This window comes from Pagrus major, chromosome 20 (genome assembly GCF_040436345.1).
Source record: "Pagrus major chromosome 20, Pma_NU_1.0".
Classification (NCBI taxonomy): domain Eukaryota; kingdom Metazoa; phylum Chordata; class Actinopteri; order Spariformes; family Sparidae; genus Pagrus; species Pagrus major.
This window is the reverse complement of record NC_133234.1, coordinates 22,817,146-22,831,572: the sequence shown is the minus strand read 5'-3', so window position 1 is coordinate 22,831,572 and position 14,427 is coordinate 22,817,146. Positions and strand designations below refer to the sequence as shown.

The 14,427-nt window shown below is 43.5% G+C and overlaps 1 protein-coding gene across 1 annotated transcript in view; it reads right to left on the bottom strand.

Annotated features, from left to right (window-relative positions):
* thrab (thyroid hormone receptor alpha b) overlaps nucleotides 1-14,427 on the bottom strand; it is a 154,167-nt gene that overhangs the window by 118,082 nt on the left and 21,658 nt on the right. Inside the window, exon 2 of the mRNA XM_073489288.1 lies at nucleotides 12,598-12,703. The gene's annotated coding sequence lies outside the window, so the exon portion shown is untranslated. The remainder of the gene's footprint in view (nucleotides 1-12,597; nucleotides 12,704-14,427) is intronic.

Below are 14,427 nucleotides of genomic sequence, written 5' to 3'. Positions count from 1 at the left end.
TGTGATACGATTAATAACCCCATTATCTATGCGTCTTGATGTGTTTCTACTTGCTAACAGTGTATTTGTAATGCTCCATAATTAAAATAAACACATGACTTTAGCTCCATTATCTTTGCTCACTGTCATCCATCGTCACGTGTTCACATCCGTTACCTGATATTTTTCCCCTACCCCTACTTTTTTGGCCAGTACAACTAAAACTAGCTCAAAGGGGTTTGGGTTGTTACATGACGCAAGAAAAATGAGACCGTCCTCGTCTCTCTCCGTTGCCTTTATAAGCCTCGGGGATGATTTGTTGAAGTTGTTACATGTTGCTGGACTGTGTACGTCTTTGTGAAGGACTCTGGTTGGATTTACAGACCAAAGGATGTGACTTTATGCAGGTTCTCGAGTGCATCGACTCAGCGCCGCTAACGGAGAGCTACGATAGCTTGCCACCTTCTGCAGCCACCTGTGGTCATAAACACACCAGTGTCTATGAAACCAGGTGCAATACTGTCATGCACTACTTCTATACGACTAAGAGTAGTAGACAGCAGTGCAGAAAACTGACATGTACTGCTGCTCCTTTTACCCACTGCTGCTTGTCTGACTCCTCGCATCAGTCCTGTTATTTAAAAATCAACTCATGTGTGTTGAGTTTGGAGCGAAGAGTCAAGACTAAAGTTACACACTGAGCTACAGTCACCTAAACCTGGACAGAAACCAACCTCATCAGACCTATCTTTTACAAGTTTAAAAACTAATGAATTTTACACCAACACACTTTAACGTGTACCTCTGTTTTCCCAGACACATTATAAACATTCGTTATATTTGCGGACCGACGATTCTCCGGCGGACCTCCACGAACGGTGACAGATGTGGTCGCAGTGTGGTAACACTTAACGTATATGACTGTACGTTACTTCCCTAATGAAAATCATAAATACATCAAGTCTTGAAACCCAAAACCCCTAACCTTTAACATAAACACATAAATTAAAAGTAAATCTGAGAATACTGCTCCTTTTTTTAAAATCTGCTCCTGGTTATGTGCTCTTATGTACCTGAGTGTTGCTTTTAGCTCAGCCTAGACTTGCAGCGATCCTTTGGCCCCCTGGCTGAGCGCTCAAACAGAAACCGGCTCGGTGAGTCAGTTTCACACCGAGTCCCCCTCTTTTTTTTTTTTTTTCTTCCTCTTTATCAGCACCTTCTATTTATAGCACCTTTACTGCAGTGGCGCAGCTTAGTACAGTATGTTCCACAAAACACAGGCCACTCCTGACCACATCCCAAGGCATGCCTCTGCAGTCGTCTCTCCCACTGCTGTATGCATGAGCGTATGGAGCGCGTTGGAATTATCTAGACTGGGAGGAGGCGCGGACAATGACACACATACACAGTCTTGGGCACCCACACGAAGATGCATGGACACACAGACGGCGATAAACACACAGAGACGCATTCAGAGGCGACGCACAAGGACACACTCACACGTTTGGGGACACGGTCGGACAAGGACACACATATAGTGTTAAATATAGTGAATGACATACACATGGACACATGAAAAGAGACACGCAAAATAAAGACGAGCGGTTCCAGCTAACTAAAGTAGCCGAGGAGGATGCCGTTAATGTTTACATCCTACATGCTTACTTCTGTAGAGCGATACGGTGGCGGGTGAGGTCCGGTAGGCAATGGATCAAGACTTTCTATCCATTTTTTTGGTTTATTGAAACTAAACTTCATTACTGGAGGTGAAACGTCCAATGAGACAATAAATTCCTCCATCACAGTAGACTGAATGTCACTGACGAGTGAACTGTTGGTAGGCATACAGTATATGAACATTTCCTGTCACGATTATCCTGGCTAAAAGAAATGCTATTCAAAATATTATGCCAATAATCATCTGAGTATGATTACAACTCTTAAAATACCCTGTAATCATGCTGTAATCATGCTACCTTGTGCGACCTGAGCGTGTTTTGGATGATGTTGTCACTTTCAAGACACGTGACTGGAGAAATGCACTGTGCGTTACTTTAATGAACATTAGAGCAAAGACAATAATTTCCATTAAAAGTCAAAGTTTTATCTGCTCCAGAGGCTGAGAAATTAAAAGTTTTAGTGAATGTTGACAATTCTGTCAAGTTTTTTTTTTAAAAAGGCAAACATTTATTTTTATTGCATCACAAATAGGACACAGATGTTTCGGCAGTTCAACAAAAAAATAAAAAAAATAAAAACTCAAGTAATCAAATCAGGACTGTACTTTATCAACCTAGAAAGATTTTTCAATCACTCGTGTGGATATTCATGATCATCTTGATATTGGAAATTTATCACGATCAACTTCTCCGATTGTTTTTTTTATCCTGATCTGCGATAAAATCTTTGATTATCCCATCCCTCGCTGTTTGTTGGACAAGGTGACATCATCTCAGGCCGTGATGTACAATGAAAATCTCGTTAGTTGCAGCCCAGCACACAGTTTTGTCCAAAGCAGCTTACTTTTTATTGCCCCACATACACAGGAGGAGCCAGGGTAGGGATCAAACCGCAATTGCCGCCACAGTATGACCTACTGACTCTGTGGGCTTGTACATTTTTATTTCGAGATATCACAAAAGGATTATTTCAATGCAGGCATCCTCACAGCGGTTAAACAGAAAAATGTCTTCTTACCCCGGTGAAATCACTACGGGTGCTGTCAGAATCACTTCGCCGCTCGTGAAGCAGGAGCAGGATTTGTCTCTGGATGACATCAAAACTAGACTCCAGCTATAAAAACCTGTTCGTGTAACACCGAGCTGCACAACATTATAGGAACCGTACAGATAGGAAGCTGCCAAGCGGAGGGTAAGGTCACAGGAGCATTACAAACATGGTGGTTTATTGTTATGACCTCAGCAGCCTTGATGAGACTGGGGGAAATTATGGAGAGGTCAAAGGTCAAGGCTGAGGCTGCTGCATGTTATCCTTAGAAGAAGTGAAGCTAATGCCTCAAACCTTCATCTTTTGTAATGGTCAGCAGGACTCGACTGGTTTGATTGTATGTAAGCTTATAAAAAAATAATCCTACTTCTCACTTGATTTATTACCTCAGCAAACAGTTTCCTCTTGAGCTGATGGTCTCAATTGCTAGTTTGAAGTCTTCTTTAAAACAGCATGATGATCGTTTTGTAAAATATGGTCCCATTTAGAGTAAAATAGACGATACAGCAGCGTGTGCTTTAGGTCGCTACCACGGCGTCCACCCTATCCTCCAAACTCGAGGCTTCAAAACCTCCACAGATCAATGGGTGACGTCACCGTGGCTCCTTCCAGTATTTGTCATGCAGTTTATGATGCTTTCTGAGAACACTACTCTGAGAACCATACTGTGACGTGATTTCCAAGAAAAAAATAGACAGCGCGAGTCATTAGCTGAGAAGTGTTGAAAGATCCATCTGACAAACGGCCGACTACTGAACAAAGTTTCTAACAGCAACTTCACACACACACACAAACACACACACATGCACACACAGGTGCGTTTAACCACGCTGGCACAATTTCAGCTAAACTAACCTTGACAGACTTGGCTGAGTTTCTACACACGATCTGCTTTGCCAAAAGGCACGTGGGCAGTTTATGCAATCGAGATAACACCTCAGCTGGCAGCGCCGAGCGAGATCAAACAAACAAAAAAGGAGAAAAGAAAGTGACATGAAGGCGCGCGGCAGCAATAACGCCGGCGAGAAGAAGCATCAAAATGAGAAAGTAGAGCAACATATAGAGTAAACCTTCTCCAGTCGTTAGGGATGAATATGTACGATCGCATGAGTCATACGTCTCGCCTCGGTGTGGCTTCTGTATCGCTTAAAAATAATGATATCACTCATGCTGGCAGAGATCGAAGCCTACGCTCAGTTAATGTTCGACCGACTGCCAAGTTAAATAAGGAAGAGGTGTGAGTTTGATCAGACTTTATGACGTGATCTATAAAAGTGGACTCGGCACACATGGCGTAGGAGGGGAAAACGTCCCAGTGTGGCTTCAGCTAGTCGTGGCATGTTGAAACCCGCTCCTTAGCTTACAGAAGTGCGTCTTTAATGAGAAGGTGCAGAGCGCGGTTCACTGATCTGGAACTCATCCAAATGCGGTACAAAAGGTGGACTGATGCATTCCTGTGCACATCCCCCCCCCCCCCCCCCGTACCTGCAGGAATGAGAAAACATGCATTCAGATATACTGTACGTGTTTGTGCAAGCGTTCACCTGTATGTATGTCTGAAAGGGGGTTTACAGTTTCAACACTAATATATCCACTTCATTCAGTGACTTGTGTCTTTAACAGTGTCTGTGTAAGACTGACTGCGACTCTGAACCCCTCCTGAAACTCTTCCACATGCCTGCGTAAAAACTCAAACCAGACTGAGCCAAGCAGAACCAACAGTCGAGAGCATGTGTAGAGCTGCGAGAGCGTCCAGTGTGTGCACCGAGTCACCGTTCCTAACCCCGGGCGTTTAATACTCTTCTCCGCCTTTTTATTGGAGTCCTCCAAAGTTCACTTCGTTTGTGTGGCAGAGGAGTAGGAGTGAGCAGGGAAGACTGGAATATTTGTGGCCCGACAACAAAAGAAGCTGGAATGTCCTTCTCCAAACTGGTTAATGCTGCCCACCACTCTCGAGCCATTTCTGCCCTCTCTTCCCTCAAGTCTTTTCTCTAATGTTTCTCTTCTTTGTGTTTTTTTTTCAGCGTCTGTCCTCCTGTAGGAACAGTGGTCTGGCCTTGATTATAGACATTCGCTGTACTCAGAGCTTTGTAACCATGTTTACAGACATTTGGACATAATAAACACACTGGCTGCGGATATACGGCTTTTGTTTTGAGCCCTCTGAGAGGTGCCTGTGGCCACAAAGACCGCCTTTCTTGGGCAGAAGGCAGCTTTGAAATTAACACCGACTCTTTACACCAGCACCTCTGAGTTGAGATTATCGCTTGCAAGAGTACACACTATCAGATTCTACTCAACAAGGATAAGCACACACTCCTATATGCAGCCATAAACACCCAGTATAGAACCATATGAAGCAGCATGTTCTTACATGTACTCCCTCGGAGCACGTAGAACAAAATGGCCCACTTTTCCTTCCAAACAAGATGTACAGCCCCGCTTATCTGCACTGATGTGTTATTCATTAAACTTGTAAACCGGCAGACGCTCTGCTTTTCTGTCCTCAGCCAGGGGTAAAAGACACCGTGAGGTCTTAGTCTGTGACATACATGCTATCTTTATCTATAATCCCACACATGCTGAACGCTGACACGGCAAGAGTGAGAGCAAACACAGCCAGCGTCTGGCGTGGTCGAACACTTTGAACCCCCTCTCCGCCCACGTGAATGGCAGCACAGTGGCAGACTGGACTGTATAGTAGATATATACATGTATAATGTGGCGTGTTGGGGGCGGGGGGCAGTTCCTGCTGTTTGAGCAGGAACTTGTGTTCATATCACTCTCTGCTGCACCTGTTCACAGCCTCAACTGACACCGCCTAAGGGAGACATGAAGAGAGGAGAGAGGGGGCACAGAGGGGGGAAAGAAGGACAAAATGTACATAAAGACGGAGGCCCGCATGACTATTAGAACATATAGATGTTAAGCATAAACACAGCTGCCGTAAACATGCAAAGAGCTGCTTCAGATCTTTTGTTTTTTTACAAGGAACATTTCACCCATGAATGAAAATCCAGTTCTTATCATCCCACCCGCATGCAGATGGGAAGTCAGGTGAAGTTTTTGTAGTCCACAAAGCATTTCTGGTGTCGCAGCATTCTCCTTAACAACTGAAGCAGACGGGGGACCCAAGTTTGCAGAAGACCCAGAGAACCTAAACTGATTTGAAAAGGTGTTATTTACACCCACAACACGCGGTCAAGCTCGTCCTGCTAATACTTTTAGCTCGGCAGCTACAGTGAAGATTTTGGCTTAAAGAGTAACTGACAACTGTGGCTGCTGTTAGCTCAGTTAGCAGTGCAGTTAGCGATCCAGACAGGAACTTTGGGCCAGGATGGGCCTTGGCTATCTGTTTAGCGTGCTAACTTACAAGTAGACATCTCTGCAACACGCTACATAGATCTCTTGATGTCAAACCCTTTTTGTCATCACATTCTGTTGATCATTTTTTGAATGTTTTATATCTAGCACCCTTAAAATACCTAGAGCACACACTGGCACCTCAACAGTTTGGGGTTTCCAGCAACTAAAGTTAAGTTTTTGATTTGCATTTATTCTGCAAATGTATTTATTGATTCTTTTCATCTGCGGATGAATATTTGATAATCCAGAGTACGAGGATGTGTCAGAAACTCTGTGGCAAAAATAATTAGGTGGCAGTCCGATGAAAGCACTAACCCACTTCAGTCCTTTAGTATATGGTAATCACAGTCACAACAAAGGGAGGCTGTCCTCACTGAGACGTTTGTTCGCACACTTCAAACAACAAAGCAGCCGGCTGGGAGCCCCACACTCACATCCAGTATATTACTGACAGTCAACACTAGTTTGTTTTATTGTTCACTGAGTTTTTACTGTGAGAGAAACTCGACATCAAAATGTACGTGTCTCTTTGTCTTACCTGTTTGCTTATTCATGTGTTTTTCTCTTTTCTTTTTAATTTGACATACTGTGTCAGAAACTGTGTTATTAAGTTGTGTCTCTGTGACCTTGTGTTTGCACTTCATGACTTGTTCGTGCATGTATTTGTATATTAATTTCTATAATAATAACACACTCATATGAGTAATTTTTGTAACGGCTGTTTGTCTGTTCCTCAAACAATGCTGCAGATCATAATGCGCCCATATGTTTTGTTTGTTACGATTTTGTTGTTCAGGATGAACTGAATGGCGGCTAAAGTAGTAAGGTAAGTAGGATGTTGTGATTAATCTGCCAGTTAATCTTAAAAAAAATCAAAAAAACATTGAAATATGTCCATCATAACTTCCTGAAGCCGAAGGTGATATCATTTAATGTCTTCTTTTACTCAACAAATGGTCCAAAACTTAAATCAATTCAATTTACTATAGTGTAGGACAAGAAAAAGCAACACATTCTCACATTTGAGAAGCTGAAACCGTCAAATATCTGCATTTTATTTTGAAATATGATCACGAGACAGCAATAACAATAGCCATAAATGTTCAAATGGATTGTAATACAGGTAATCGAGCACCGATGTGTTATCACAGATACAAATTTAGATGGATTACCAATACAGACACCCGTAACATCCATTTGCCAGGATGTGATAACAACAGAGGTGCTGCCCAGTGGTTTAATTTATACGCCCCTCGACTACGTTTCATTAACATCCGTATCAGCTGTCCGATCAGCTCTGTGATTAAAACTACTGTATGTTACACAATCCCCCTCAGACCTCACGAACATGCAACTGCCACCGAAGGTTCAAAGCACTGCAGCAAACAGGTTCAACGTCTCTGTGGTTGTATTTCACAGTATGTCGGTCTACGTAAACATCCTGTTATCTTGGATCAAACTGCAGCACAGCTTAGAAAGTCATTAGGAGTTTTTTTTTTTTTTTTCATTGAGAGCTACAAAGCCAGATTGTTGCAGAACATGTTCATTGTGTTCGAGTATGTAAATAGATCAAAATGTCAACGCTTGATTTGTATTTGTGTCAGACTAACTGTCGCAGCAGGATCAGGAAACAGGAGCTTATTAACTTTTCAAGTTGCTTCGCCCGGGGACCACTTCTGCAAAAATGAAAGCGCAAACATGAATAATTTTTTATCGTTAAAAGGTCCATAACTCATCCGTCTTTTAGATTCTTTCACTTAAATGGATTACAAGGAACTTTTAACTGGTTATGAACAGTCTCAATTTAATACTGATGCCTCTATATGACCCACATAAACAACAGATGTCTCAGACACTTTAATGAATTTAAAAGCTGCGATTGCATCTTAGTTGTAAATACTTTGGCTACACTTGAAAGAAGTTGTAAAACAATAAACATGTTGGACTGATTCATAGAAATAAAACCACAAACAGGAAGTTCTCTGACCAGGAACAGAACAAAGAGCATATTCAAGCTTTTTTTGTGTCAAATAGACATTTATGGGATCAGTATTATCCACATTTTGACACAATTTTTGCTCCTCTTCAGCTCATATTCACTGTTCGGCCTGCAACTAAGGATTATTATCATTATCTGCTGATTCTTTTCATGATGAGTCGATTCATCCATAGTCAATACATTTTGAAAAAGGCTCATCACAATTTCCCAGAGCCCACAGAGGTCACAAATCGTGGCAGCTCTATTCACTATCTGACACAACTGCGCTTTGCACAAGAACGTCCAGCAAAAATCAGCCTTCTCTCTGTTACTGACAGCTGAATCTATCCCATTATGCACGTCAGCTACGGGGTATTATTAAACATTTAAAAAAATGCAAAAAGGTCCCAGTGTGAAACCATTTATTTTCATTGTGATTAGAAAAATGGTTGCTTGGCCACCCGGCACCCTTATCGAGGGCCAGATTTGGCCCACAGGCCGTAAATTGAATATCACTGACTTCGAACAATGTGCCCTGTCTGGTTTGCTGAAAGAATTCAGTCATTGTGAGTTTGAAACTGGATAACGCTCGATACAATCATATCTGTTTCACACCGTGATATCCAAGTTGGCTGTGTGACAGGAGCTGCTGCAGTGGCCGGCACCATTCAGACAGCCCTGCTGAGGAAGCCGGCCGCATTCAACATGGATATAACTCGTCTCAGCTTTGATCACAGGTTACCAGGCAGGGGTCACGGGGACAAGGCAGCTCGATAGCAAATAGCTTTTTTCCTGGAAATATGTCAACTGTCATTAATGTGTCAATCTTGTCTCCCCCTTCTGTCGTAGCCTAAAATCCACAGTGATGAAACAAAGTGCTCTCACAGCAGGAGAGATACACTTTAAAGGAAGACAGTCGGCTCTGTAGACAAGCGGCACAGCTGTGTATCCGTCCTTTGAGCTGTTTAAAATGAATGTCGGCGCTGAAGGAGAACATAACTTCGGATTTTTGTTGTGTACTGAGACGCTGACGTGAATTCCTGATGGCTCGTTTGAAGGCTGAACACATCAATCATTTAAACTGACTTTAAACGATCCGCGTGGAGATTTCTGATATCATCAGGAGATTGTAGCTCATACCGGATATGTCAAAGAGGGCGTGTCCTGCTGTCAGATAAGTGGTGAGGACTTTCAGTGCAGACGGGCCGGTGAGATCTGTTTGAGGGAAGTTTGTGTTGACTGTTAGATAGTTTGTCCGGCTGAGGCAGGGATGTGGAGTCACGGTTTTGATGACTTGAAACTTGACTTGACTGAAAATAAATGACTTGAGACTCGACTTGGACTTGAAAGTTAAAGAATTGACTCGTCTGTTTCCATTTTATAGTTTAGTTTAGTTTTTAATTGACGAAGGTAGAAGTCATGCATAGTAAGAAATAGGTAGCGTGCCTGGGCCGTTAATTGATTAATCAATTAGTTGATGGACAGAAACATTTTAATTAAAAAAGCAAAAGTGTCAAATATATTCTGGCTCCCACTTCTCTAATGTTGCAGTCACCTTAAAATCACTTTGGGTGTGGATTAAACACAGTGAGAACAGGGGATCATACAAATGTGATTTAAAAGAATGCAATTAAAAGATAATATGAAACAAATCCAGCTAATACAAACATCATAAACTTCTACTTGAGCTTAGTGTGCGTACTCTGCAACTCCAATCAACTCCAATTAAGACCAAAAAAGCAGCTCTGAGAGGTCAGCCACCATAACCAGGAACAAAATCACCCGCAAACAACTCTTCAACTCTCTGCCAACTGCGGTTTGCACTTTTCCGCTTGAGCCTTCCTTCTGACCCCAAGCTTTTAATACACATGTTGATCTGATCGCACGAGAGTGAATGAGACGACCGAGTATCAGCCGAGAGCTGCAAAAGAGGAACATTTTGTGTTTTGCTGCGACGAGGCAAAAAACCACTTCCTTTCAATGAATGAGAGAGCTGTCCAAGAAACCGCACAGTTTCACAAAATACCACCCACTCTATCTGCACGATGCTGCAACCCAACATTACATCTGCACCTTGTTTATGCTGTGCTGCAATAAAACCATATGGTGGAAAGAGCAGGGAGGCTCTTGCCCTTCACAACAAAAAGCCCAGTGCATTAGAGAGTCACACCTCCACCGCTGCACCGTGACCCAGCAGAGCCCGCTGGCTATAACGCAGGTAAAGCCACAAAGTAAGCCACATGGACACAAACTAATTCAACCTGGTATTAGCCAGCATCATTATTCGTGTATTGTTTCCTCAGTTCCTGGAAATGTCATTTAGCAGCATGCTAATTAATCCCTGGCTTCTTTGCGGAATAAAACCAAATTGCCGGTACTCATTTCTGTCTAGACAATCAAGAGGCTCCTCCAGGCTGGTTATTAAGTTTGTTTATTGATCACCGAGAAAAATGCTTACTCAAATGTCACAAACAGAAGAGGAGACAGCAGTAATACAGCGACAGTTTGTGCGTACATCCATCTGACTGTAATGGTTTCAGTTTAAATGTCAGTGTGTCTCTCGTCTGCACAGCATTAACGGTCATAAAGCCTACTTCTTCCGGTTAGTGGCAGGCAGAGCCCGAATGGCCATCTGAGAAATTCAATTCACTCAAATTGGAATTGAGGTTTAGTACTGGAGCTGTCCAAAAGCGAGCGCTGGGATTACCCGGCCAGGTGGTGAGTCAAACTGTCGGAGAATAAAAGTAATTCAACCGCTGGCTCGGTGCCCGATCACAGTTTGCCCATCCTGCTCCACGGATCTCCCCGGTCGGAGATAAATGTTAGCAGAGCTCCCACATTATCCGAGTATGAATGTGTGTGTTTTGTATTTGTGTGCATGTTTATTACGTATTTGTCTATTTGATTAGGTGCGTGCATGTTTGTATTTGTGTGCCCAGGTGGGGGGGGATGTGTACTCGTTTGCGTGAGTGCGTGTGCCAGAGCGGGAAAGTGATTCCCCTGATGGGCATGACAGCTGTGCAGGGAGTGGCTCGCTCGTTGTCTCTGCCACCTGAGAAGCCCCCAGGGCAGGATGTGTGTGTGTGTGTGTCGGTGCTGCGTCCACGCTCACCTCTCATCCCCCCGACAGAAGCCACTTTGTTTTGATTCATGTACCAGCTCCTTACAGTGGTAGGAAGATTGCTAATGCTGAGTCTTTCTGCACACTGCGACAGAAGAGAGAGTCGACTACAACTAGAGTAAAGTTCTGATTTTGGATCTTGTTGTTTCATCGGCAAAGAATGTACAAAACACGACTACATTAACTTAACGATGCAAAGTAAACAAGTGGAGTCATATCAGCATCTTCAGGTTGTGCCTTTTCTTAAAAATTCCCCTGGCACGCTCATCACTTTTTTCCGTCTGAGCTAACCTCCTGACATTTGAGCCGGCGACACCTGTTGCTCCGCATGTCAATGCATCAGATACATATTTCATCATCATTCATATGCTGTTCATCTCACTTTCAGGTTGTAGATACAGGTCGTAAATTAAGTCGGCTGCCACTCGAAACTGCTTCTGCCTTCTGAGCCAATAACAGCTGAATACAGACCTCAACTGACTGTTTTTTAAGCTATAATCAACCCAGTACTGGAATCTGAATATATCAACCTAAGACAACTGCTACATATCTGTCTACTGCAGCAGCTGCAATATGAAAAAGATCAGTTCACATCAACGCTGCTGTGAGGCAAAGGTGCCTACTGTCAGTGAGGTAACACGTGTTAGCGTGTGGACAGCAGCAATGACTGTGCAAGATGATGCTCTCGGGGAACGAGCGCTGACTGCTGCAGCATCAGGCTCATGCCAGCTACTGTCTATTCAGCCCGGAGTGACTTCTACAGGGACGTGTTCAGAGAGTATAACGCAGAGTGATTTTTTTACGGGATATTAAAAGTGTGATTTGTTTGATAATTATTCAAAGTGATGTGTAGGCAATGTATGCGATCACGCCGATGAATCACTAAGAAAATGCAAAGTTTCCTGACATGCGATTTGATTTGTAAATGAAGGCCGGTGCAACGCATAAACCTGTCAGTATATGCTGTACCACCAATGTGCTGTTCAGGTGATGAGAGAGAAAACTGCGCTCATGTAACTCGTCTGAGAAAGCTGCACATTCTTGCTACAGATTGCACTACTCCATACTGCATATTTGATCACTTTCCAATTTACCCTGCAGACTTGACAGGCAAAAAGCGTAGGCAGCTGACATGTCAGTGGGCTCTACATATGTGCTGCTGTGTAGCTCGCATGTAGGTTCAGGATCCCCCCACCAAACAAAATCTGATATCTGCACCTGTGGAAATGAGACACTGTGTTCCAGCACGGAAAAATAAAACCAGACCCCATCTCCCCAGCGGTCTTTTGACTTTGTGACACTATCGAGGTAACCATACACTCCCACTGATGTCGGTTCACAGTTAATCAAGTATGTGCAGGAACGGGAACACTGAGCGACTGAGCAGCAAACGTGTGAGGGTGTGCACAAAGCTGAGAAAACTTACCTCGGTGGTCAGTTGTCTTCACTCCACTGCTGTTGGTGTTGTTGTTGTTGTTGTTGTTCTTCACATTTGATCCCCGCCGTTATCCGAATGCGGCTCTCGTGGAACTCTGTAACCAGAGGAGACAATCTGTGATTCCTTCACATCTTTGCCAACAAAAGACAAACACTCCAGAGAGTGAGAAGGCTTACAGTAGGATCTTTTGAGACAAGGAGACGGCCAAATCCTGCAGATAGCCGCCGCTCTGCACGAGGAAATCCACATGGCCACTGATGCATGCATGTACTGCCAAGTCAGGGATGACATGGGCGGAGTCTCAGAGTTCAAGAGAAGCAAATCTCCGAAGGAGGTGCGAGGTTCTCTTGTCTGTGCAAACCGATGTCAGATTTTCATGTGACCAGCTTACCACTAAAAGGCTTAGTAGTCTAATCCTTTAGCCAAATGAAGTGTCTAACTTCAGGCTTAGGCTGGCCAGAGGAATCAAAGGGAGTTTATAGTATGAACCTTGGTAGACTTTCAAGAGGCCACGAGTACACTATCTGTTCAGGAATGCACCGATGGAAAGGGATTTCTGCTCGCGACAGGTATTTCCTTAATCATCTGCTTGGCTTCTTCATGCAGCGCAGCCCATTATTTACACCTGCGGCTTTAAAACAATAAAAGGCTCGAGGTGTTATTAACCAGACAGCTTGGCTAAGTTTAATATCATTGCCACTCATACATCAACTCAAGACGTCACAATCCTGGCAGCCGGAGTGAATAATTAGCTGTCACGTCTCAAATGTCATCAAGGTGGAGATGAGAAATGCAGCTGGGGATGTGAGAAGACACATCGCTGTTGTGAATGTCAAGTACATCATTGCTGAGAAAGAGCATGCAGCTCTTGGCAAACCTGCGCAGAAACCTTGTTCGAAGGGCTATAAACATAATCAGTCCGTCCCTGATGAACGACTATTGAAGTAAATGCTATTACATAGAACATCACATTCAATCTTCTTACGGACAACAGGACCAAAGTCTGCCTCCTCGCATTGGATCAAAATAAAGTGACTGGCAGAGGCAGATTGAATAATGCTTCACATTTGTGGCTTCTCACACACACACATACACAAACATGCGGTATACACATTTATACAGAAACATATTCGCAAAACAGACAAAACACTGAGGGTTGCAACAAAAATCACTTTTAATCACCTCAATTTCTCTGATTAGTTTGACCAGATGAACCAGATAAACAATACATTTAAAGCTGCACTTGAACACATCACAAAGTCTACAGCCGACCACCAACTAGCTGTGCCTGCATAAAAAGGAAATAACTCTCCGTACCACCAGGTTGTGGTCGTCTGTATTCATCTTTCAAAACGGGAAAACCAGAAGACTCAGTACTGCGGATATACAAACCGCTGTTATGATGAAGCAGGGTTATTTGACACCAATAACGTCATTTCTAATCAAGAATCGGTCTGATAAAAAGTTGGAAATGGCACTGACAAAGATGTGGAGGCCAAAAATACAGAAAAAACACACTGAATAGGGGAAATAATGGATGCAACAGGCTCAAAGGATTTCCCTTCCTTTTTCCGTTTCTCTTCTCATGCACTGACCTCCTTAGCTGAACAGCCAATCTGAGTGATTTCTCTCACTGACGGGCTCAGTGGCCGATTCTACCAATGACAAGGGCTGGCTGGTGCCAACAGTGCAGGACACACTGCAACAACTAGGGCCATAGACGCTCACCAATAGGGCCCTTAGCTGCAGTCCTAGTTGGGTGTGTGACACTAGCTGCTCCCCTGCTGGCTCACTTTGTTCCCCATTCAAAAAACTGCC